Source organism: Dipodomys merriami, unplaced genomic scaffold, assembly GCF_024711535.1.
Source record: "Dipodomys merriami isolate MVZ:Mamm:240054 unplaced genomic scaffold, mDipMer1.0.p SCAF_553, whole genome shotgun sequence".
In the NCBI taxonomy this organism is placed as follows: domain Eukaryota; kingdom Metazoa; phylum Chordata; class Mammalia; order Rodentia; family Heteromyidae; genus Dipodomys; species Dipodomys merriami.
In genome coordinates, this window is record NW_027206128.1 from 647,652 (window position 1) to 669,082 (window position 21,431).

The following is a 21,431-nucleotide window of genomic DNA, read 5'->3' on the forward strand; positions in this document are numbered from 1 at the left end:
CACCAGGCAGGAATTGTCAGCACAGCTTCAGCCTGCCCCAAGGAGGTGGCCTGTTGTGGGTGCTGTAGCCTGGGCAGCTGCTAGGATGCTATACTCAGCAGGGCAGAGGAAGCATGGCTGGTAGGCTCTGCTCCAGCCCAGCCAAGCTCAGGGCCACTTTGGAAGTTCCAGCTCTGGATCAGGACCAGGAACTGCTCCCCAGAAAAGTAGGGCCTCTGGGGACCTGTGCAGTGGCCACTACGTGTGGGTTGTGAACCTCCTTAGAATGACCGAGGAGTTTCAATGGAGAGGTGCATTTGCTTCTGTGCCTCTCACATCTTCTGGACTCCTGCTCTCCTCCTGCCTCCTGCCATGTGCAACTAAAGGAGTCAATTTCTCCAAGCCACTGAGAGGCCATCCCGGAGATGTTCACAGGGCTTTCCAGGCTGCTTCACCATGCATGCAGGGCTCACAGGGTGCCACCCTCCAGGCAAAGTTTACCACCATTTCAGCTTGGCTACCCCTGCCTAGAGGATCACAAACTGCTTTCTTACACATAAATCCAGGGGTACACAAGGCTGTCCTGCAGTCTAAGGCATCCTTTCCTTCCTCCTGCTCAGGTGTGGAGCAACTGTGGAGCCAACTGCAACATCATGATTGATTATCTAAAAAGAAGAGGAAAAAAGCTTCATTTTTCCAGATACAGCTGCCCCTGGGGTTCTCTGTGTACACTAGCCTTGTGCTTAGATAAGGATCCCCAAAGACCACCATGGAGCCAGTTCTCATGTGACCACATTAGAGTCATTTATTGCAAGGTCGAGCCTGGACTCACAACTGTCACCATTGCAGTGGGTCAGAGTTGAGATCCCCGACCCTTCTGTTAACTGGGTAATCATATAAAAATCTTATGGGCTAGCGAGTGCAGGCTAAGCAAAAAGAAATAATTTGTGGAGGAGAAGGGGAAAAAAAACAAATCGTTTAAATAAGGATACAGGTGGACCCATTGCAACAATGAGATGTACAAGTTCTTATGGAGAAAAACGAACTTTACAACTTTGGTGAGGGGAAGTGGGGAGCAGGATTCGATGGGGGGGCGGGGGGGACAATGGGAAGGGATGGGAGGGGAAAACAAAGGAGGAGGTTACAATGCTTGATAAGAAATGTACTCATTATCTTGCCCATGTAACTGTAGCTCCTCTGTACAGTATTTTCACAATAAAAAAGTAAAAAAAAAACATTAAAAATTAAAAATAATCTGTAGCTTTAGGTACTTCCTGTCATCCGCTGATGGCTGTTGCTAGGGGAGTTATAGGCAGAACTTTATTGTGACATTTCACGGTTTTTCCAGGAACCTGAGTTCTAACTTTCAGTAAATGTCTACTTACAATGGGTACTTTCAGTAAAGGCCCTCACAGTGGATAGTTTCGGAGTATTCGGTGTCTAAGTCCAGAATGCCTGTCCTTTGGCAAAGATTTCTCACTAGGTGTGTGTGTGTGTGTGTGTGTGTGTGTGTGTGTGTGTGTGTGTGTGTGTGTGTGTGTTTGTGTGTGTGTGTGTGCCTGTGTGTCTGTGTGTGTCTGTGTGTGTGTCTGTGTGTGTTGTGTGAGAGAGTCAGACACAGCTGAGGTTTGCGGTAAAATTCTCCTTCCCTTCAGCATTGAGCTTTGGTATCTATTGTTTGTCCCACCTCCCCAATTTTGAGTTCTAATGTTGTCCTTCTAAATACTTTTATCCTTTGATCTTCTTGATATTCAGTTTCCTAAGGTATGCTTGTGAACTTCAACATTTGCTTCATGAAGGGGATGCCTTTCTTCGATCTTTTATGAAGCTCTTTGCTCTCTTTAAATGCAGTTTATACTTTGTTAGTGGTTTTACTTAGGCCAGACTGTGGTGGCCCAGGCTCTGACTGTTAATTCTGAGATTAGTTTAGGCCAATATGAGATACTATACTTTCAGTATATCAATGAAAGAAGTTCAGCATCTTTATTGAAACAATTTCCTGGCTGTAAATACAAACAAAACATCCAGTGATATAAATGTACAATCTGTTGTTTTTAGTTAATTGTGCACCACTGTAATGAAAAAAAATCATTTTACTAACTGAAATGAGTATTTGTAATGGGAAAAAATCAAATGTTATAAATCTTAAAAATTGATCAAATACCAAAGAAAAAGAAAGACACTAATCAGGAATGAAGTATAAATGTAAGTATTTAATAAATAAATGAAATTTTTGAGATTCATATCCACATAGCAAATACGAAGGAAAATAAAGAGGAAAGTCACTGAGATCCTATCTTACACACCAGAATAGCTACCACCACTCAAATAAATAAACTGCTGGAGAGGTAAATAAATCAGGAACTATATTTGGTTTTGTGGCATTGTAAACTAGTGCAACCCATAGGGATATCTTAATGGAAGTTTACACAATACCAAAAAGACAGATATGTTGATGACGTTTACTGCAATTGGATACATATTGAAAGAATATAAATCAACATGAACATACATGTTCATGGCAGCAATATTCTATAGCAACCAAGCTGTGTAATCAACCTAGATGCACCAGAAAGAGGGAATGAAGAAAATGTGCTATTCATAGCTATAAACATGTTCTGGTATATGAGAAGTGAATGTTTCTACTGTATCATTGCTAAATATTTTGAATATATACCTAATCCTACTTTCACTAAATTTTGTGGCATTGTGTTTTTGCTTTAATGAGGAACATCCATATTGATTTTCAGACCAATTACAATAGGTTGAGATTTCCTATAATATGTAGATATTAGATCAAAATTTAAATATATCAATGAACACATAGAGGACCATCATATATAGTTTATAATTTGAAGCAATTTTAAGAAGGCAACTGTTGGGGGAAAAGACGATGTTAGAAGCTTAAAAAATACACAGACATGGAAAAATAACAAAAAAATGTGCAACTAATTACTGGTAATAGTAAAATATTTTTCTCAAGTATTAACAATGAAACTATTAAAATAATACTTAATAACATCAAATAAATATGCCATAGAAGAAAATGTACCATAGATATACGTTTCCCCATAATTTGTTTTCCTTTATAGCAAATGGATTAGAAGATGATAACACATTCAAGTGTCATTGATTGCATGCAGCAAAGGAAAGTAACAGAGAAGTAGAGAGTAAGAACAACCTGGGGTATGGATAAAGATACTCAGTAGAACTTTGTTAGGAAAGAATGTGCTCTGTTTTCCTGATCAAAATAGAGCTAGGACAGCTAACTTTTGACAGAACACTTGTAATGTAGAGTAGTGGAATTAGTAATTTCGGTAGTAATTTATTACATTTATTCCCTAATCTTATGATGTGATTCCCTAATGATGTGAGTGATCTTAGATTTTCTTTTTTGGGGGGAGGGGTGTCCGGTCCTGGGGCCTGAACTCTGGCCTGGGCACTGTCCCTCAGCTTTTCAGCTCAAAGCTAGCGCTCTACCACTTGAGCCACAGCGCCACTTCCAGCTTTTTTCTTTTTGCTTATGTGGTGCTGAGGAATCGAACCCAGGGCCTCAGGCATGCAAGGCAAGCTCTCTACCACTGAGCAACCTTCCCAGCCCCTTGATTCTAGATTTTCTGAGCCCTATTTTTCACCCAAAATCTCTAAATTCCTCACCCTGCCAATGGTTCTTCTGCTTCTCTCATTTCTCCTTGTTTCTGAACTAAACTCCTGTAACCTTTTGGTTCATGAGAAAGAGCTAGAGAAATATGAGGATGGCTTGGAGTCTGAGCTAACATCCACTCCAGCTTGGAGGATCTGGTAAAGGACTTTCACCTGGGTCTCAGAATCAGATATTAATTGACCTCTTTGGAAATGGAGAAACTCACTCACTCAGACAGAATCTGTCATTCCTTGACATTCTTTGAAGAGATTCGATACTAGGGCACAATGAAGAGAATGAGCTTTCCCATTGTCAGAAGGAACAGGTTGAAAACTAAAAGTGGCCTCAGGTCCCAAAGGGCCAGTCAGAAGCCAAGAGATCACACTTTCCTCCTCATCAGGGACCTTCTAGTAGGAATAGAGTCTGAGCAAAGTCTGACATAAACTGAGACTGGGCCTAAGGTGGAAACAAAAGGATGACCCTCTCTTTGATTACAAGGGAGTTATGTAGTGAGACATGACAACTTCCTTCATATAAGAAAATTAATGTTATCTCATTGCCATTTTGCAGGAAGTCAGTTTCCCCAAAGGAGAAGTTGTTAAATGTTGTGACTGCCAGTTTGCTCTATAGGCTGTTGTCTCTCTCACCCCTTCTCATGTCAGGAATGCATTTCTTCTTTCAGGCACTCAACTACCTGTACTGACTCCTAGGCAGGAATACTGTAGGCTGTTCTTTGGCTAACCTCTTGCATTTAAAGTAGATTAGGCCCAGGCTCTGCTCATGCCAAGAGGTAGATGCAAGAGGTTAATATAATCTCAGATTTGTACAGAACCACGATCATACTGAAAAAAATTAAATGAAATTAATAGTTGAGTAATTTAGGGTTTATAGCCACAAAATTTAGGTAATTATTAGTAATACATCTAGAATCATGGATTAGGAAGAGAACTGTGAAGTAGGTTCAGAATACAATGAAAAGACACACAATAGCCATAACAGGAGATAAGAGTATGAAGGAACTATTGGCATATGTCCATTTATTATCTTAGGAGTGACCTTGGATAGGAGGCTTTTAGAATAATATCTAAAAGAGAGGGACTTGCTGGGCGCTGGTGGCTCACAACTGTAATCCTAGCTACCCGTGAGGCTGAGATCTGAGTATTATGATTCAAAGCAATCCCAGGCAGAAAAAGCCAGAAGTGGTGCTGTGGTTTAAGTGGTAGAGCACGAGCCTTGAGCTCAGGGACAATGCCTAGGGTTCGATTCTTCAGTGCCACATAAGCCAAAAAAAGCCAGAAGTGCTGTTATGGCTTGAGTGGTAGGGAACTAGCCTTGAATTGAAGAGGTGACAGAGAGTACTCAGGCCCAGAGTTCAGGCTCCTTGTCTGGTCTAAATAAAAACAAAAAAATAAAACAAAAAAACTTCCAAACTTATCTTTTCTCATGATTGAAGAGAGGCTGTTTTTACAGAAATTCTCCTTATCTAGCTCAAGGTCATCAAAACTTCAATAGAACTTTCCTGTTGAGATGTAATGCACCTAACTCTACTGAACCTAATCATGGCTGGGAAAGTGTGGACATAGATACTTTTGTTGTATTTTTCCTTATTAATATATAATACTCAGTTATTATATATAATATATATTATAATATAGAATATATTATACATTGTATAAATATATTAAATAGATTATAACATGTATTATGTATTAACAGACTTCCTCATTTTAGATGTAGGAACAGGCAACATATTAAAAGAAAAATGTTCTAATCTCCGAGTTATTTCTCTACCAGAGAACAATACCAGGTTTCATTCTTTTTTTTTTTAATTTTATTTTATTTTATTTGTGAACATACTGTACAGAGGGGTTAGAATTGCATGGGCAGCATAATGCGTACATTTCTTACCAAGCACTGCAGCCTCATCTTTGTTTACCCTTCACATCACTTCCCAGCCTCCACCCTCCCCTCACAATACCCAGCCGTATCCTTCCCCCACCCCCACCACACCAACATTGTAAAGCTCATTTTGGACATGACAACTTGTAATTCTCATTGTTGCAACAGGTCCACCTGCATGCTTAAACAACTGGTTTTTCCCCATCTCCTCCACAAGTTATACTGACATCAAATATAGCAAAGAGATAATCTTATAAATGCATTAGAAACACATGCATGAAAGAAAAAAACATTAAAATATACATCTAAGTGTTCATTTTCCTGACATCACATTATCCGACCTTTTCCGCTTGACTCATACGTATACTAGATATTACAAATAAGGGAAACCATGGGACGTATGTTACTTTGGGCCTGGCTTACTCACTTAATATAATTTTTTCCAAGTTTTTCCATTTCCTAAAAAATGGGGCAATGTCATTCTTTCTGATGGAGGCATAGAATTCCATTGTGTATATATACCACATTTTCTTGATCCATTCATCTACTGAAGGGCATCTGGGTTGGTTCCATATCATAGCTATGTTAAATAAAGCTGCAATAAACATATTTGTGCTGGTAGCTTTAGTGTGGTCTTCTTTGTAAACATTTCGGTAAATGCCCAAAAGTGGGATTGCTGGGTCATAGGGGAGTTCTACGTGAAGTCTTTTGAGGAACCTCCATCCTGCTTTCCAAAGTGGTTGAACAAGTTTACATTCCCACCAACAATGAAGTAAAGTTCCTTTCTGTCCACATACCCTCCAGCATCTGTTGTTGTTAGAGTTCTTGATTTTTGCCGTTCTAACTGGAGTGTGGTGATATCTCAATGTTGTTTTGATTTGCATTTCTTTTATGGCTAGCAATGTTGAACATTTCTTCATGTGTCTATTGCCCATCCTTCTTTCTTCTTCAGAGAAGTTTCTCTTCAAGTCTTTCTCCCACTTATTTATTGGGCAGTTGTTTCTTTGAGGATTTGTTGTTGGGGGGTTTAATATTTTGAATTCCAAGTATATTTTAGATATGATACCCTTGTCCGTTGTATGGCTAGTAAAGATCTTCTCCCAATCCGTGGGTTTTCTATTGATCTTTCTAGCTATGACATTTGCCCTGCAGAAGCTCTGCAACTTTATGCAATCCCATTTGTCCAACCTTTCTTTGATTTGTTGTGTTTCCGGGTCTCTATTCAGAAAATTTCGGCCTGAGCCAAGGAGACCTAGGGTTTCTCCTATTCCATCCTGTAATGTTTTCAGAGTGTCTGCTTTGACTTCAAGGTCTTTGATCCATTTGGAGTTGATTCTGGTGCAGGGTGATATATAAGGATCTAGCTTAAGTTTTCTACATGTAGTTAACCAATTTTGCCAGCACCATTTACTGAAGAGGTTGTCTTTCTTCCATTCTATTGTTTTAGCTCCCTTATCGAAGATTAGATTGCTGTAGGTCTGTAGGTTCATTTCTGGGTTTTCAATTCTATTCCATTGGTCCTGAGGTCTGTTCTTATGCCAATACCAAGCTGTTTTGATTACTATGGCTTTATAGTAGAGTTTGAAATTTGGTATTGATAGTCCTCCAGCAGTGTTTTTCCGTTGAGGAGCGTTTTTGCTATTCGGGGTCTTTTATTTTTCCATATGAATTTTTGGATTGCCTCTTCTATTTCCTTGAAGAATGAGGGTGGAATTTTGATAGGTCTCAGGTTGAATTTGTAGATACCCTTGGGAAGAATTGCCATTTTCACAATGTTAATCTTTCCAATCCAGGAGCATGGGAGATTTTGCCATTTTTTAAGTTCTGTGTTGATTTCCTTTTTTAAGATTTTAAAGTTTTCATCATAGAGGTCCTTCACTTCTTTAGTTAAGTTAATTGCTAGATATTTTATTTTTTGTGGGTCTATTACGAATGTGGATGTTTTCCTAATTTCAGCCACACTTTTCTCATTGTTGGCATACAGAAAAGCGATTGATTTTGGGGGGTTAATTTTATAACCTGCTACTTTGCCAAGGTTTTGAATCAGCTTGAATAATTTGGGAGTGGAGTCTATGGGATTCTTTTTTTTTTTTTTTTTTGTCGGTCGTGGGGCTTGAACTCTGGGCCTGGGCGCTGTCCCTCAGCTCTTCAGCTCACGGCGAGCGCTCTACCACTTGAGCTACAGCGCCACTTCCGGTTTTCTGGTGGTTTATTGGAGATAGGAGTCTCACGGTCTCTCCTGCCCGGGCTGGCTTTGAACCGCGATCCTCAGATCTCAGCCTCCTGAGTAGCTAGGATTACAGGCGTGAGCCACCAGCGCCCAGCTCTATGGGATTCTTAAATACAATATAATGTCATCTGCAAAGAGTGAGAGTTTTATTTCTTCTTTCCCTATTTGGATCCCCTTTATGTCTGCATCTTGTCTTATTGCTGTAGCTAGATATTCTAATATTAGATTGAAGAGAAGTGGAGAGAGTGGGCATCCTTGTCTTGTTCCTGAGTTAAGAAGAAATGGCTTTAATTTTTCAACATTGAGTATAATGCTAGCTGTAGGTTTGTCATATAGAGCCTTTATTGTGTTGAGGAATGTTCCAGGGATTCCTAATTTTTCCAAAACCTTCATCATAAAGGTGTGTTGGATCTTGTCGAATGCTTTTTCTGCATCTATTGAAATAACCATGTGGTTCTTATTCTTGCTCCTGTTGATGTGATGAATAATATTAATTGATTTGCGTATATTGAACCTGATTTGTATCCCTGAAATGAATCCTGTTTGATCATGGTGTATGATTTTTTGGATGTATTGTTGAAGTAGATTGGACAAAATTTTGCTGAGAAGTTTTGCATCAATGTTCATCAATGAAATGGGTCTATAGTTCTCTTTTTTTGATGATTCCCTGCCTGGTTTTAGGATGAGTGTTATGATGGCTTCATAGAATGTGTTCGGTAGTGAGCTTTCTCTATCAATTTCATTGAAGAGTTGGAGGAGTATTGGTGTGAGCTCTGCTTTGAAGGCCTTGTAAAATTCCACTATAAAAACATCTGGTCCTGGACTTTTCTTAGCTGGGAGGTCTCTTATTGCTGTTTCTATTTCAATGCTTGATATGGGCCTGTTGAGCTGGTATAACTCATCTTGGTTTAGTTTTGGCATGTCAATATTTGCTAGGAAAAGTTCCATTTCTGTAAAGTTCCCATACTTATTAACATAAAGTTTTGAGAAGTATTCCCTTATAATGTTCTAAATCTTGGTTGTTTCCGTGGTGATGTTTCCATTCTCATCTCTGAGTTTAATAATTTGAGTGTGTTCTCTCCTTTTTCTGATAAGATTTGCTGAGGATCTGTCAATTTTGTTAATTTTTTCGAAGAACGAACTCTTTGTTTTGTTGATTGTTTCTATAGTTTTTTTGGATTCTAATTCATTTAATTCTGATTTAATTTTGATTATTTCTTTCTGTCTACTGGATTGAGGTTTATCTTGCTGCTCTTTTTCAAGGAGGTTTAGTTGTGTCATTAAATTGCTAGTTTCAGATCTATCCAATTTGTTGATGTAGGAGCTCAGAGCTATAAACTTACCTCTGAGTACTGCCTTTGCTATGTCCCAGAGGAGCTGGTAATTTGTGTGTTCATTTTTGTTGAAAAGCATGAACATTTGAATTTCCTTTTTAATCTCTTCCAAGACCCACTCTTGATTCAGCAGTGTGTTGTTCAGCCTCTATGATATACCGGACTTTCTTTGGTGGCTTTTGGTGTTGAGTTCTAATTTTATTCCCTTGTGGTCAGAGAGAATGCAAGGTATAACTTCAATGTTTCTGAATTTAGACAAGATTGGTTTGTGGCCTAAATTGTGGTGTATTTTGGAAAACGTTCCATGTACTGCTGAGAAAAACGTGTATTCTGATGCTGCTGGGTGAAATGTTCGGTAGATGTCTGTTAAGTCTAGTTGATCTATGCAGCTGTTTAGATCTGCGGTTTCTCTGTTGAGTTTTTGCCGAGTTGATCTATCTAGTGGGGAGAATGGTGTGTTAAAATCCCCAACAATTAATGTCTTTCGATCTATATGGGATTTGAGGGAAACTAGTGTTTCTTTGATAAATTTGGGTGCTCCATTGTTTGGCGAATAGATATTTAGAATTGTAATATCCTCCTGAAGGAGAGATCCTTTAATTAGTATGTAGTGACCTTCTTTATCTCTTCTCACGAATTTTAATTTGAAGTCTATTTTATCTGATATTAGGATTGCAACTCCCGCCTGTTAATGGGGGCCGTTTGCTTGGTAGATTTTGTTTCAGCCTTTAACTTTGAAAATGTGTTTGTTTTTACGGGCAAGATGTGACTCCTGCAGGCAGCAGATAGAAGGGTCTTGTTTTTTAATCCAACTAGACAGTCTATGTCGCTTAATTGGAGAGTTCAGTCCGTTAACGTTAAGAGATAGGACTGAGAGCTATTTGGGAGTGTCTGCCATGTTATCCACCTTCTTGGGGGCTGCGAAAACTGGGTTCTTCCTATGGCTCTTGGATTCTCAGTTTGGGTGCAGTTTCTTGGCCTTTGTTGCGGTCTTGTTGGTTTTCTATGTGTAGGACATCTTTAAGAATCATTTGTAGGGCTGGTTTGGTGGAGATGTATTGTTTCAATATTTCTTTGCTATGGAAGGCTCTTATTTGGCCTTCAGTTATGAAGGAGAGTTTAGCTGGGTACAGTATTCTTGGTTTATAGTTGTTTGTTTTTAGGGCATGGCATATGTCATTCCAGGCTCTTCTTGCTTTGATTGTCTCTGCTGAGAAATCTGAGGTGATTCTAATTGGTTTCCCTTTATAGGTGATTACCCTTTTCTCCTTGACAGTTTTAAGGATCTTTTCCTTGGTCTGAGTTGATCCTGTGTGGATTATAATGTGACTGTGTGATGTCCTATTCTGGTCTGGTCTATTTGGGGTTCTAAAAGCTTCTTGTATCTGAATAGGCCTATATTTTTGTATGTTTGGGAAGTTCTCTGCTAGGATCCTGTTAAATAAATTTCCTAGACAATTAACTTCTGTTTCTAGGTGCTCCTCTACACACATTATCCTTAGATTAGGCCTTCTGATGGTGTCTTCCAGGTGTTGGATAGATCTATATTTCTTGGACTTGTCTTGGATGGTTGTATGTTCTTTCTCTATAATATCTAGGCTGTCTTCAATCCCTGAGATTCGATCTTCTGCATGGTCTAACCTGCTGTCAAGACTCTCTACTTTGTTTTTTATCTCTTTTCCTTCTAATTGGTCAGCTTTGATGGCTTCAAGTTCTTTGTTGAAGCTCTGTTTTAGGTCTTGTAGGAATTTCATTACTTCCTTAATTTGGTGTTCAGTGTTTGTTCTCAAATCACTTAGTTGATTGGTTATGGTTTCTTTGGACTCCCATTCCTTCTCTTGGGTTCCATTCAGCATTCCCTTTGTGGTCTCCCTGACTTCCTTCAGCTCTTTGTTAATGGATTCCATGAATGTCTTTAGTGATATTTGTGTATTCTCTACCTGGTCTCTCAATTCCTGAATTACTCTTTGATTAGCTTCCTCCCGTCTGTGGGATTCCTGCAGTTCCCTTTCTTCCCATTCGGGGGATTCCTGCAGTTCTCTTTGAGTGTTCTCAGCCTGCTCATGCCATTCCTCCCTTTCTCTTTGAGTATTCTCAATTTGTTTACGCAAATCATGTATCTGTTTTTGAGTAGCTTCCTCACGCTTATGATATTCCTGTATAAACTTTTGGGATGCCTCCTCTCTCTCCCTTTTCACGCTCATACAAGGTCCTTTGCAAGTTGTCAAAATTCTCATTTATCATGTTTGCCACCAGTGTTTGTGGCGCTATTTGGGAACTCTCTTCTGGGTTGTTCATTATCTGTTCTGACCCCTGATTATCAAGATTGGGAATTGAGATACCCGGATTTGCCATTTTTCTTGTTTTTCTGGCTTACTCTGCCCATTTGAGATGAAAATAGCACCAGTTTTGTTCTAGAACACTATCTTAAGGCAACCATCAACCAACGTTTGCATTTATACAGTCAATAGTCTACAGATACATTCTAGTTCAACAGATACATCTATTCAACATCAAACAACTATATGTTAATGGGTTTCAAACTGCAGAAAATAATTTGGAAAACCAAAAATGTTTAGGTTTAGGGAGAGATGTGGGTAAAAAATAGGAATAGATTGGTGTGGGGAGGCACAGGGAGAGTTAACTATGTCCTAATCTCAATGCAGGAAATAGGTTGGGTAGGATGGAAGTAGAGAGAGAGAGAAAAGGAAGAAAGTGAAAGGGAAATGAAAAGAGACCAGAAAAAAATAGAAACGTAAAAATTAATATTATTATGGAGATTAAAAGACCATCTATTTAGAGAGGAATGTGAGTATATTAATAGAAGGGTAGGGACATAGAGGAGAAGTGCAAAACTTAAGAAAATGCTTAAAATATTATATAGGTATAAAGAGGTAGAACTGCTATTAAGGAATTTAAGTCTCAGAGGTTTTGAATTGAGTAATAAATTTTTGGATTAAGTGTGTACACAATGGGGGATAGGGTGTAATAGTCAACTATGGGTTTATCTGAGGATGTGCAGGACAATAGTTAAGTCACATACAGAAGATCAAAAGAGAGGAAAAGGTGAAAAGGATTAGAAAGGGAGAGAAAAAGATCAGAAGTTCAGTAGAGCTAGACAAAAAAAACAAAAAGATAGTTAAGAAAGAAAGAAAAAGAGAAAGAAGACAAGAAAAGAAAGGAAAACGCACATTCATGTATTCCTAAAATAAAAATTATAAGAGGAAAAAAAAGTTACCGGAAAATAATTATTTTTTCAAAAAAAGGCAAAAATTAAAGATTAATAAAATTTTTAGAAAAGGAAAAAAAATTATATATATAAAAGGTACCAAAAAAAAGAAAAAAAAGAGAAAAAAAAGAAAAGAAAAGAAGAGGAAGAGAAGAAAAAAAAAGTTCTTTGATTTTTTTTTTGATTTTTTCGGAGGGGTGGGAAGAATCCTGTATCTCCCCTTTGTCTGTAAACAGCCTCTTGTTTGAGTCTCTGGTCAGCTTGAAGTCATGTGGCTTGACTGGTTTCTTAAGTCAGTTTGTTCGAACAGGCAGAAAAATGCTCTGCTTTACCCAAGATTTTGAGATCCCCCTCCCCGATTAGTTTAATGGAAGGGTGATCTGCTTTGAGAATCACAAAAGAGGGGGATGCAGTGGTAAGGCTAGGTTCTGGGTAGAGTTGAGGTCTTTCAACAATCAGTAGCTTTTTCCTGGGGATATTTTGTGAAAAAAAAAAAACAAAACTAACAGAGCCCAGCCTGGAGCCGTTCTCAGGGTTTCTGTTTTTCAATTGATTGTTGAGGCTGCTAGAGGGAGAGGCAGCCTCTGGCTCTGGTTAGCCAGTGAGGAATGCCACTCCAATGGCTGGTGCCTGAGCTGGGTGACTTTTCCCTGGATGGAGCCGAGTCTGGCAGGTCACTTCGCCGCCGTTAAGTTCTTGTGACCTGCTAAATGACTCGTTTTATTCCAAGGCCTGGGTTGGAGCTGGCAGCTCCTCCGAGCTTTGTCGGTATCCAAGATGGAGATCTCCGGTGCTGGGGGGGGAGGGGTGGCCTTCCCTCCTCCGCTCCCTGAGAAGGAGTGAGGATGTCGGGCTTCTACTCACGTGGAGTCTTGGATCCTGGGTCGTCTCTGGTCTGGGAACTGCAGGATGAAGTTGTCCGCTCCTTGTCATTTCTTGCTGGTGTTGAGTAGAATCCGCTCGCCTGCTGTGTCTGGCTCCTTAGTCCCCGACTCTCTGTGTGAGCGCTCAGTTATGGCCCCAGCTGTGCCGCGACCCTGCCGCCGCCGCCGCCGCCGCAGTGGCTGGCAGGCGCTCAGATGTGTCTTTTTGCCTTGGCTTCCCCCCTCTTGTCTAACTCTCTGTCCTGTGATGGCACACTTGGTGTGATTCTCTGGCTTAGGACTGTTCACTGGAACTCTAAAACTGCTTTCTATGCTAGAGCTTCTTCAGATTCCAGCTTCTCCTCCGCCATCTTCCCCCCAGGTTTCATTCTTATTACCCAAAGAGCAACATAGGAAAGCGATGCCCATGGATGTGGTTCTCTGGATTTTGGAAATTGTGATGATATATATATATATATATATATATAATGAATAATATTGAATATATAAAACTATAACAACAGATAAATAAGTGAATAACTATGTGCACACACTCCCAGTCACTTTCATGTATAAGACTTTTTTTCTTTGCTCTTATTCACCTACATAGAGAGTACATGAGTTGCCCTTGAATTGTCCTGGAAGTTCTTTATTGGGATACTGTAACTTCACATCTTTTGTTCCCTAAGTAGTCAGATGCTATGTATTCAATAACAAAACTGTTACAAGCAAAAGTATCCACCCTGACACACAGAGGAACTTGGATTTCAGAAATGCCACAAATAAGCGGGAGGTACAGCAGTACTTTTCAAAATTGAATAGACTACATATTTATTAGAAAGCTTGTAAGAAAAAAACTTCAGCATAGGATGATACACTTGAAGAAAACTACAGTTTAAATTACATATAGCCGGGGGCTACAATAGACAATAAATAAGAATTAAAAAAAATAAATTACATATGACATCAATTTACAAAGTTCCAGGACATTTCCCTACTCTTGAAAACTAGAGTAATACATATTAAAAATAAATAAATGAAAAGACAAATGTTTTATACCAAATTTCAAAACATACTATATGTTATACAAAGGAAATGCAATAAGCATGCATTTTACAGTCTAGTAAAATCATATGGCATGAAGAATCTGATTAACTGATTCATAAAAGTCAATACAATGCAGTTAAACCTTCCATTATCTCACGTGGTAACTTAGCAGAATACTTTCAATCTATGGTGTCTATTTTGCATGTTATCCAGCCCTATCCATCCCACAATGGCAGAAGGCTTTTCCTGAGAAAGTCCAGAGACCCGTCTACTGTGAGTGCTCAATGTAAACCTGTTCCAATTCTCTTTTATTTGGGCATGTGATAGACTGACTATCTGTTAACTTGCCAAAGGCACAATTTGGACAGGTTTCCAGTAGTGATATTTTAGCTCTCAGAAAAAAAGGGAAATTGAAGTCAGAGGGAAAATCTACCAGATCTCTGAAAGATTTCTATCATTGTGCTAAACCTGTAGCTTTCTACTGACAGTTGAACAAACTGCAGTAATTGCCACTCCAACGACATGTCCAAAAATTGGCTTTCCAAATATTGACCTATTTTCACTTTGGTAAATCAAGACACACTATTGTGGCTCCGTTTTACTTAAACTATCAGCTATGGTTGACCCAAAGGATAGTTGAACTTACGAATTTCTTAAATTTTAGGTCATCACACAATCACTTCATAGCCCTTAAACATTAAAAATACCTACCCATATAAGTCTGCATTACATACTTATTACTGTTTTTCTTCATTTGTCATGTTTTACATATTTGGGTATCCCTGGGCTTAGCTCTGTAATATTCCTTCTCATGTTTTTTTTTTTTTTACCACTGAGTACAGTAATTATTTCTGTAGTTTTTCTCCATCTCTGTTTACTTTAATCCAAGTCCTTAATAGCATCCTGTCTACTGACAACTCCTAACAACTGATTTTAACAAACTCAAAATATCCCAAAGTGAGCTTTGATCTCTATCTACAAACCAATCCCTCATTACTATTTGATTAAGTGATAACTCTCCCAGCTGTCTTCTCAAAATACCTTGGAGTCATTTCAGACTTACATACTTTTTCACACCTCATGTTTAATCTATGACCAGGTTCGACAAATTAACTCACTGTATATTTTAGGAAGCATATATATGTGTATACACACACACACACACACACACACACACACACACACACACACAAACACACACACACACACACACACACACACATATATATATATATATATATATATATATATATATATATATATATATGTTATATGAGTGCTAGTACTATGACTAACATTTGCGGCCTAGGTTCTTTTATTTTTATTTTGTTTGGGGGGGGTCCGGTCATGGGGCCTGAACTCTGGGCATGGGTGCTGTCCCTCAGCTCTTCAACTCCAGGATAGTGCTCTACCACTTGAGCCACAGCACCACTTTCAACTTTGTTCTTTTTGCTTATGTGGTGCTGAGGAATTGATCCCAGGACCTCATGCATTCAAGGCAAGCGCTCTATCACTGAGCCACCTTCCCAGCCCCTTACTTTTCTTTTTGGTTCAGTCTTTATTTGGTATAAAGATCACCTACAATGTCATTACCCACACCCTTTTAATTTAAAAATGTGTATATTCTGTAGCAATGTTATTGCCATTATAACCATAATTAGGAAGATATTGTGGGTTCATCTGCTCCATACATCTTGAAAGGTAATGAATGTCAAACCTACAGAATATCCTCAGATATGCCTGGTGGAAACCTGGATTTGAATTATGGTTCTGCAGCTGATCCGTATTTGGTACTTGGGAAATTTGTTTGGCCTTGTTGCCTACTTCTGTTTTTAATAAAATAGTTAATTCATTTCCTAACTGGAAGAACTATCTTGAGCACGAAAATTACCCTAATGCAGGTGCAGTGCTTGGAATGGTGACTGCACACTGTGTAGTAGGTCCCAAAGAAGTCAGCTTCCATCAACATTGTCAGAGAATCCTTCCTGAAGGCCTTAAGAAATATATACCCAACTGCTGTTAATATCTGTGAAAACTTATCTTTACAAAAAAAGGTCTTGTCTTCATATGAAACAAAGTAATGTTGGGGCTGTCCTGTGGCTTTTAGTCTGAAGGAGTTTTGCCTAAATTTTATTCTTACACGATTAGTAGTAGCAGTAGCATTCTTTAGTGCTACCCTTCATTTTTCTAGTTCTGTGTTGCATTTGGAATACTATTGTAACAATTTATAATCTTTGTTATTAGAATAAATAAACTAAAACTGCTGAAGTTTTAAATAAAGAGACAATTTTAGGTGTGCATTACATTTTATGTGCTTAATACTTTCCTGAAATTATTCCTTTTAGGTTATATATCCCTAACAAACTATTTTTTAACATTTCTTATATGATTTATAGATTTATTTTATGATTCTTATATGATTTCTTAGAGATCCATAAATAAAACATCTCAGAACAGGAAAAAAGTAGGTAAGAAGTTATAAAAATACTATTATGGTGTCTTAATGGCTAAGTGTAAAGAACATGTAACAAAACAGTTGGAAGATTCATTTGCTCTTTTTTCTATTCTCTCACCCTTCATTGTAGAAACTTTCTCACTATGAAGTGCCAAGTCGTCTGGACATTTCAAGACTCATCTCAGTGACAGAAGTGATGGGATTAGGACATGTGCTCCTATGACTGGCTTTTAGGAAGTTCACAATAAAGCAATACCAGTACATATAAAGAAACTTTTGTGAGTGATGTGCATTGACTTCCTCAATTGCCAAAATTAAATTCATATGTCAAAACATAAAATTACTTACATTATAATATATGCAGTTCAACTGGCATTACTAACACTTCCATAAATCAAATGCAAACTAAAAGCTCTATATCAAAAACCAACATCTAAGGCAGTGTTGGAAATACAAGAAGAAACACAATAAATCTTATAGAGTGAGATCTTTAACACTGGCAATGAGCAATGATATCTGAATTTTTCACCAAGCTTGGAAAGTTCAGGTGTCCACTAATGATGTGATTAGAGTTTCGGAGTTGACCTTGGTATTAAGATTAGAGGTAAAATTCAAAGACAGCTAAGGTTGCTGCAGTATTGTAGCTCTATACAATGTGACCCTCCCTGATAATGGTAAAGCACAGAGTAGAAGCTAAGTCAGTAAAATGTATAGGAAGGATTTTCCACTGAGAATAATTGCAGGGGGTGATCATCACTCTTCCATTGAAAATGTACAGCCCATCATTCTACTTTAAACTCTAGAATATTTCTGATCTGAAGACAATTATAACACACCGATGTGCTGTGAGTGCTGACCAGTTTAGGTGTGTATTACTATAATATATGTAAAATCTTTAGAGGTATGGAGTGACCTGTGTTGTTAAGTTTCATGGAAAAATGTTCACAGTTATGCAATTCACACTCATCTAAGTCTGAATCAGGCAACTGAGATAAGACATTTGGGTCATCACTCCAGTGACCAGGTTTGTGACCTATGAAATAAATAACATTATTTCACAATGTATATGTGTTTCTGAAAATTTGTGCAATACCAAATACCAAATGTACAAAAGGGACAATTGTCCATCTCTTATATATATCCGAAGTAAAGGTACACCAGAATTATACTTTCTTGTTAGAGGATCACAGAATGACTGCTGATTTTAGGTTTCTTTCCAGGTGCTCCTATACATTTGTGAATCTTCTCTGAGGAAGTGTTTTCCATAGTTTGTTTTGAGGTGTTCCGAATATCAGTACTGTCACTAACCACAGCCATGAAACAGCAAAGATGATGGGATACCTGGCCAAAGAACTGAGAAATCACAGGAAGTGATAGGAAAGAAGATACCAGAGGACCCAAAGCCTCATTGCCAGCTTCTGGATCCCCAAATCCTGTTTTAAATGCTTTATATTCATTCTACTACAGGGGTGGGGTAATGAGTGGCTACAGGTATGTCCGCAAACTGAGGCATCAATCTAGTTGGTGGTTACAATTATTAACTGAGGTATTGTTTGTATACATAGTGATAATTGAATCCCTTATTATTAAGGAGCAGAAGGGAGCAATAATCATTACAACCATAGCACAGACATCCATCTTGTTTCCAAAGTCTTAAACTTTTAGTGTCCAACAGCTCTAACTTAAATACTTTTGAGGTAATAACCCATACCCCTGTCTTCCCTTAACTGTTTGACCTTTCCAGAGCACAGCTCTCAGCCTTTTGATTACTGTTTGAGATGGCTTCCCAATATATCCCTTTCCAGGTATAACAGTTTGACTCTAGAATCCCTCACAAGTACTATTACAGATGGGTTATTTTGAAAGGGATATTTTTTTCTAGGGTAGGTTCACTTTTTTAAATTTTATTTTATTTAAAGGTACTGTACAGAGTGGTTACAGTTACATGAGTAAGGTACATTCCTTGATGTATATTGTTACCCACTCCATTGTTGTTCTCCTATCCTTTCCCACCTCAACCATACCCCCCACCCCAAAGTTGTAAAGTTCATTGCCGGTATATTGTCTTGTGAATATCATTGTTGCAATGGGTCACTTCTTTCATCATTATGTTATTTCCCTTTCCTTCTCCAAATCAGATAATGTATATACAAGATGGAAGGTACCAGAATCAAGACAGAGATGTCCAGAGATAAATCAAAGACAAATGAAATAAAATAACATCTAGTTACACTTCTTTACCGACATCAAGGTTGATATCTGAAAAAAAAAGTAATTGTTGTTTCCATGTCTTGGAGTCCATTTCAATTAGCATCATTTTGTATGGTCAAATGTACATAGCTCTAGAGCCAGCATTCCATTCATGGGCATTTGTCGAAATTATCTCTAGATAGCTAATGGATGAAAAATAGAATTGAAAATAGCAAAGGAAAACAAATCACCATTCAGGTATTATGATTTTATAATTCTAATATGAAAGAACTGAAGCTTTTGTTTAATGAAGAAGACAGTTTAGCCTGTAATTTCAATGCAAAGCATCAGTTGAAATGAGTCTAAACTCTTTTCCTCAAAGATATCCAAGAGTAATATACTCATCCTCTAAAGAGTAAAAAAGTAATTATTTTAAATAGCTTTGCTTAATATTAATTTACGTGTAGAAAATAAGTTAAAATATCTTCTCTCAGGCAGGGAAGGTGGCTCAGTGGTAGTGTTGGCATGCAAGAGTCCCTGGTTCAATTCTTCAGTACCACATAAGCAAAAAGAAAAAACCCGGAAGTGGCGCTGTGGCTCAAGTGGTAGAGTGCTAAACTTGAGCTGAAGAGCTGAAGGACAGCGTCCATGTCCATAGTTCAAGACCCACGACCGGACTCCAAAAAATAAAACACTAAAACTACCAGCACAAGTATGTTTTTGGCAGCATTATTACCATATCTAAGATATGGAACCAGTCCAGATGCCCCTCAGTAGATGAATGGATCAGGAAAATGTGGTATATATAAACAATGGAATTTCATGCTTGTATGAGAAAGAATGACATAGCTCCTTTCTTAAGAAAATGGAAAGACTTGGAAAAAAATCATTATGTGAAGGAAGCCAGACTCAAAGAAACATAGGCTCTATGGTTTCCCTCATTTTTATTAATTAATATATACTTAGGATAGTCCTGTAAGATAGGTTCATTTTTTACACTCTTAATATTCGCTGTGTGTGTTTGTGTGTGTGTGCACGTGTGTGTGTGCACGTGTGTGCACGTGTGTGCAGCAATGAAACTGACTCAGAGCCTCAAAATCTTGCTTGTTTTTTTTCACTCATGTCTGACTGAATCTGTACTATTTTAACCAAGGTTTCACTATGTGTTTGATTGAACAATTGAACATAAATGTCTCGTGGATTGCTACCCCAGCCATCTGTGAACCATGGTCTTACAATCTCAGCCTCATGAGATGAGATACTGGCATCTAGCTCTATTGCCAAGTGTCATTTCTTCGTTTTGTTTTGTTTTGTTTTTGTTGTTTTTGTGCATCTAAAATCTGTATGGAAAACAAATCATTTATAATCAGGACTAGTCACATAAAATTGTGTGTTGTTTAAAGATTACCTTAATAATGTAATCCTTTTGCATACACATTATGTGATTTGATTTTTTGAACTCTTCTTGTCTTGGTTTTATAGGGTGTTATGTGTTTAAAAACAGAATTTATCAAGGTTTAACTCTAAACTACTGAAACAGGACCTTTATTATTACTCAATGTCCTGTAAATCATAAGTTTATCACTACTTGAGGCACCATATGAGCACAAATAGTTTCCTATAATACCTACACATATTTTAGACCTCAATGCCATACAATGCACACTTCTGTCAAATATGCAAGGGCATTCTTTGTGATTCTCCATGGATTTTCACTGTTCTTTTCTCTATTCTCCAGTGCTAAGTCTTGTGATGGTCATGTTGATTTTCTCCCCTATTATATTCATCATTGCATCTTGGGAACTACTGGTATGCATTACTATACTTCTGTCCATTCTCCTTGTGCTTCGGCTTGTACCCCTCTGACCTCGAAGGGCTAAGAATTGGGGATGTTTGCTTTACTCTTTATCTCAGACATCTATCTTTACTTTCTAGAAATACATTCATTGAATTCCTTCTGTAAAGTCTAATGTCTTAAAATTATTACTGCATTTTCATGGCTTTGTTACTTGGCATTAGGGAAGAACATAGATCAGTACTGTAACTTAGGTAAAAGATTATTGCAATCATGCTTCACTAGATATTCTTCATTGGATAATGTGTATTTCAAGGTCGGCCTGCCTGCTTCCTTTTCACTGTTTTGTTTATTTTTCAATGTAGTCTTTTCTTCTGGAAAATATTTATGTGCCTAGTGAAGATCAATTCTTACTGTAACTATTCATTAATTTTATTCCAACTCATTTCACAGATCCCTCTGAGTTTCTTCAGGGTCTGTATAGTGCTTCACATTTTAAAATATGTTTTAACATCGATGCATCCAATGATGAAGACACATTCCTTAAGTCACCATTTTGATGACTGAAAAGAAACCATGCTGCAATCTCACTATATGGCAATTTTCTGGTTTTAAATTCTTTTAGATTAAAATTGATGCTGGACAACAAATATTCTGTGTACAATTTTATATTTTCCTAATTATTTTAATATACTTCCCATATTATATAAATTTAAAACATTATCACTTACTTAGTTTTAGGATTTCTAAAACGGTCAGAGTAAAAG

The 21,431-nt window shown here is 37.9% G+C and overlaps 1 long non-coding RNA gene across 1 annotated transcript in view; it reads left to right on the top strand.

Moving 5' to 3' along the window:
• Positions 1 to 16,952, top strand: part of LOC138811974 (uncharacterized) — a 47,983-nt gene extending 31,031 nt beyond the window's left edge. The window contains exon 2 of the long non-coding RNA XR_011367530.1: positions 16,810 to 16,952. This is a non-coding gene — a long non-coding RNA (uncharacterized lncRNA). The remainder of the gene's footprint in view (positions 1 to 16,809) is intronic.
• Positions 16,953 to 21,431: the final 4,479 nt, after the last annotated feature.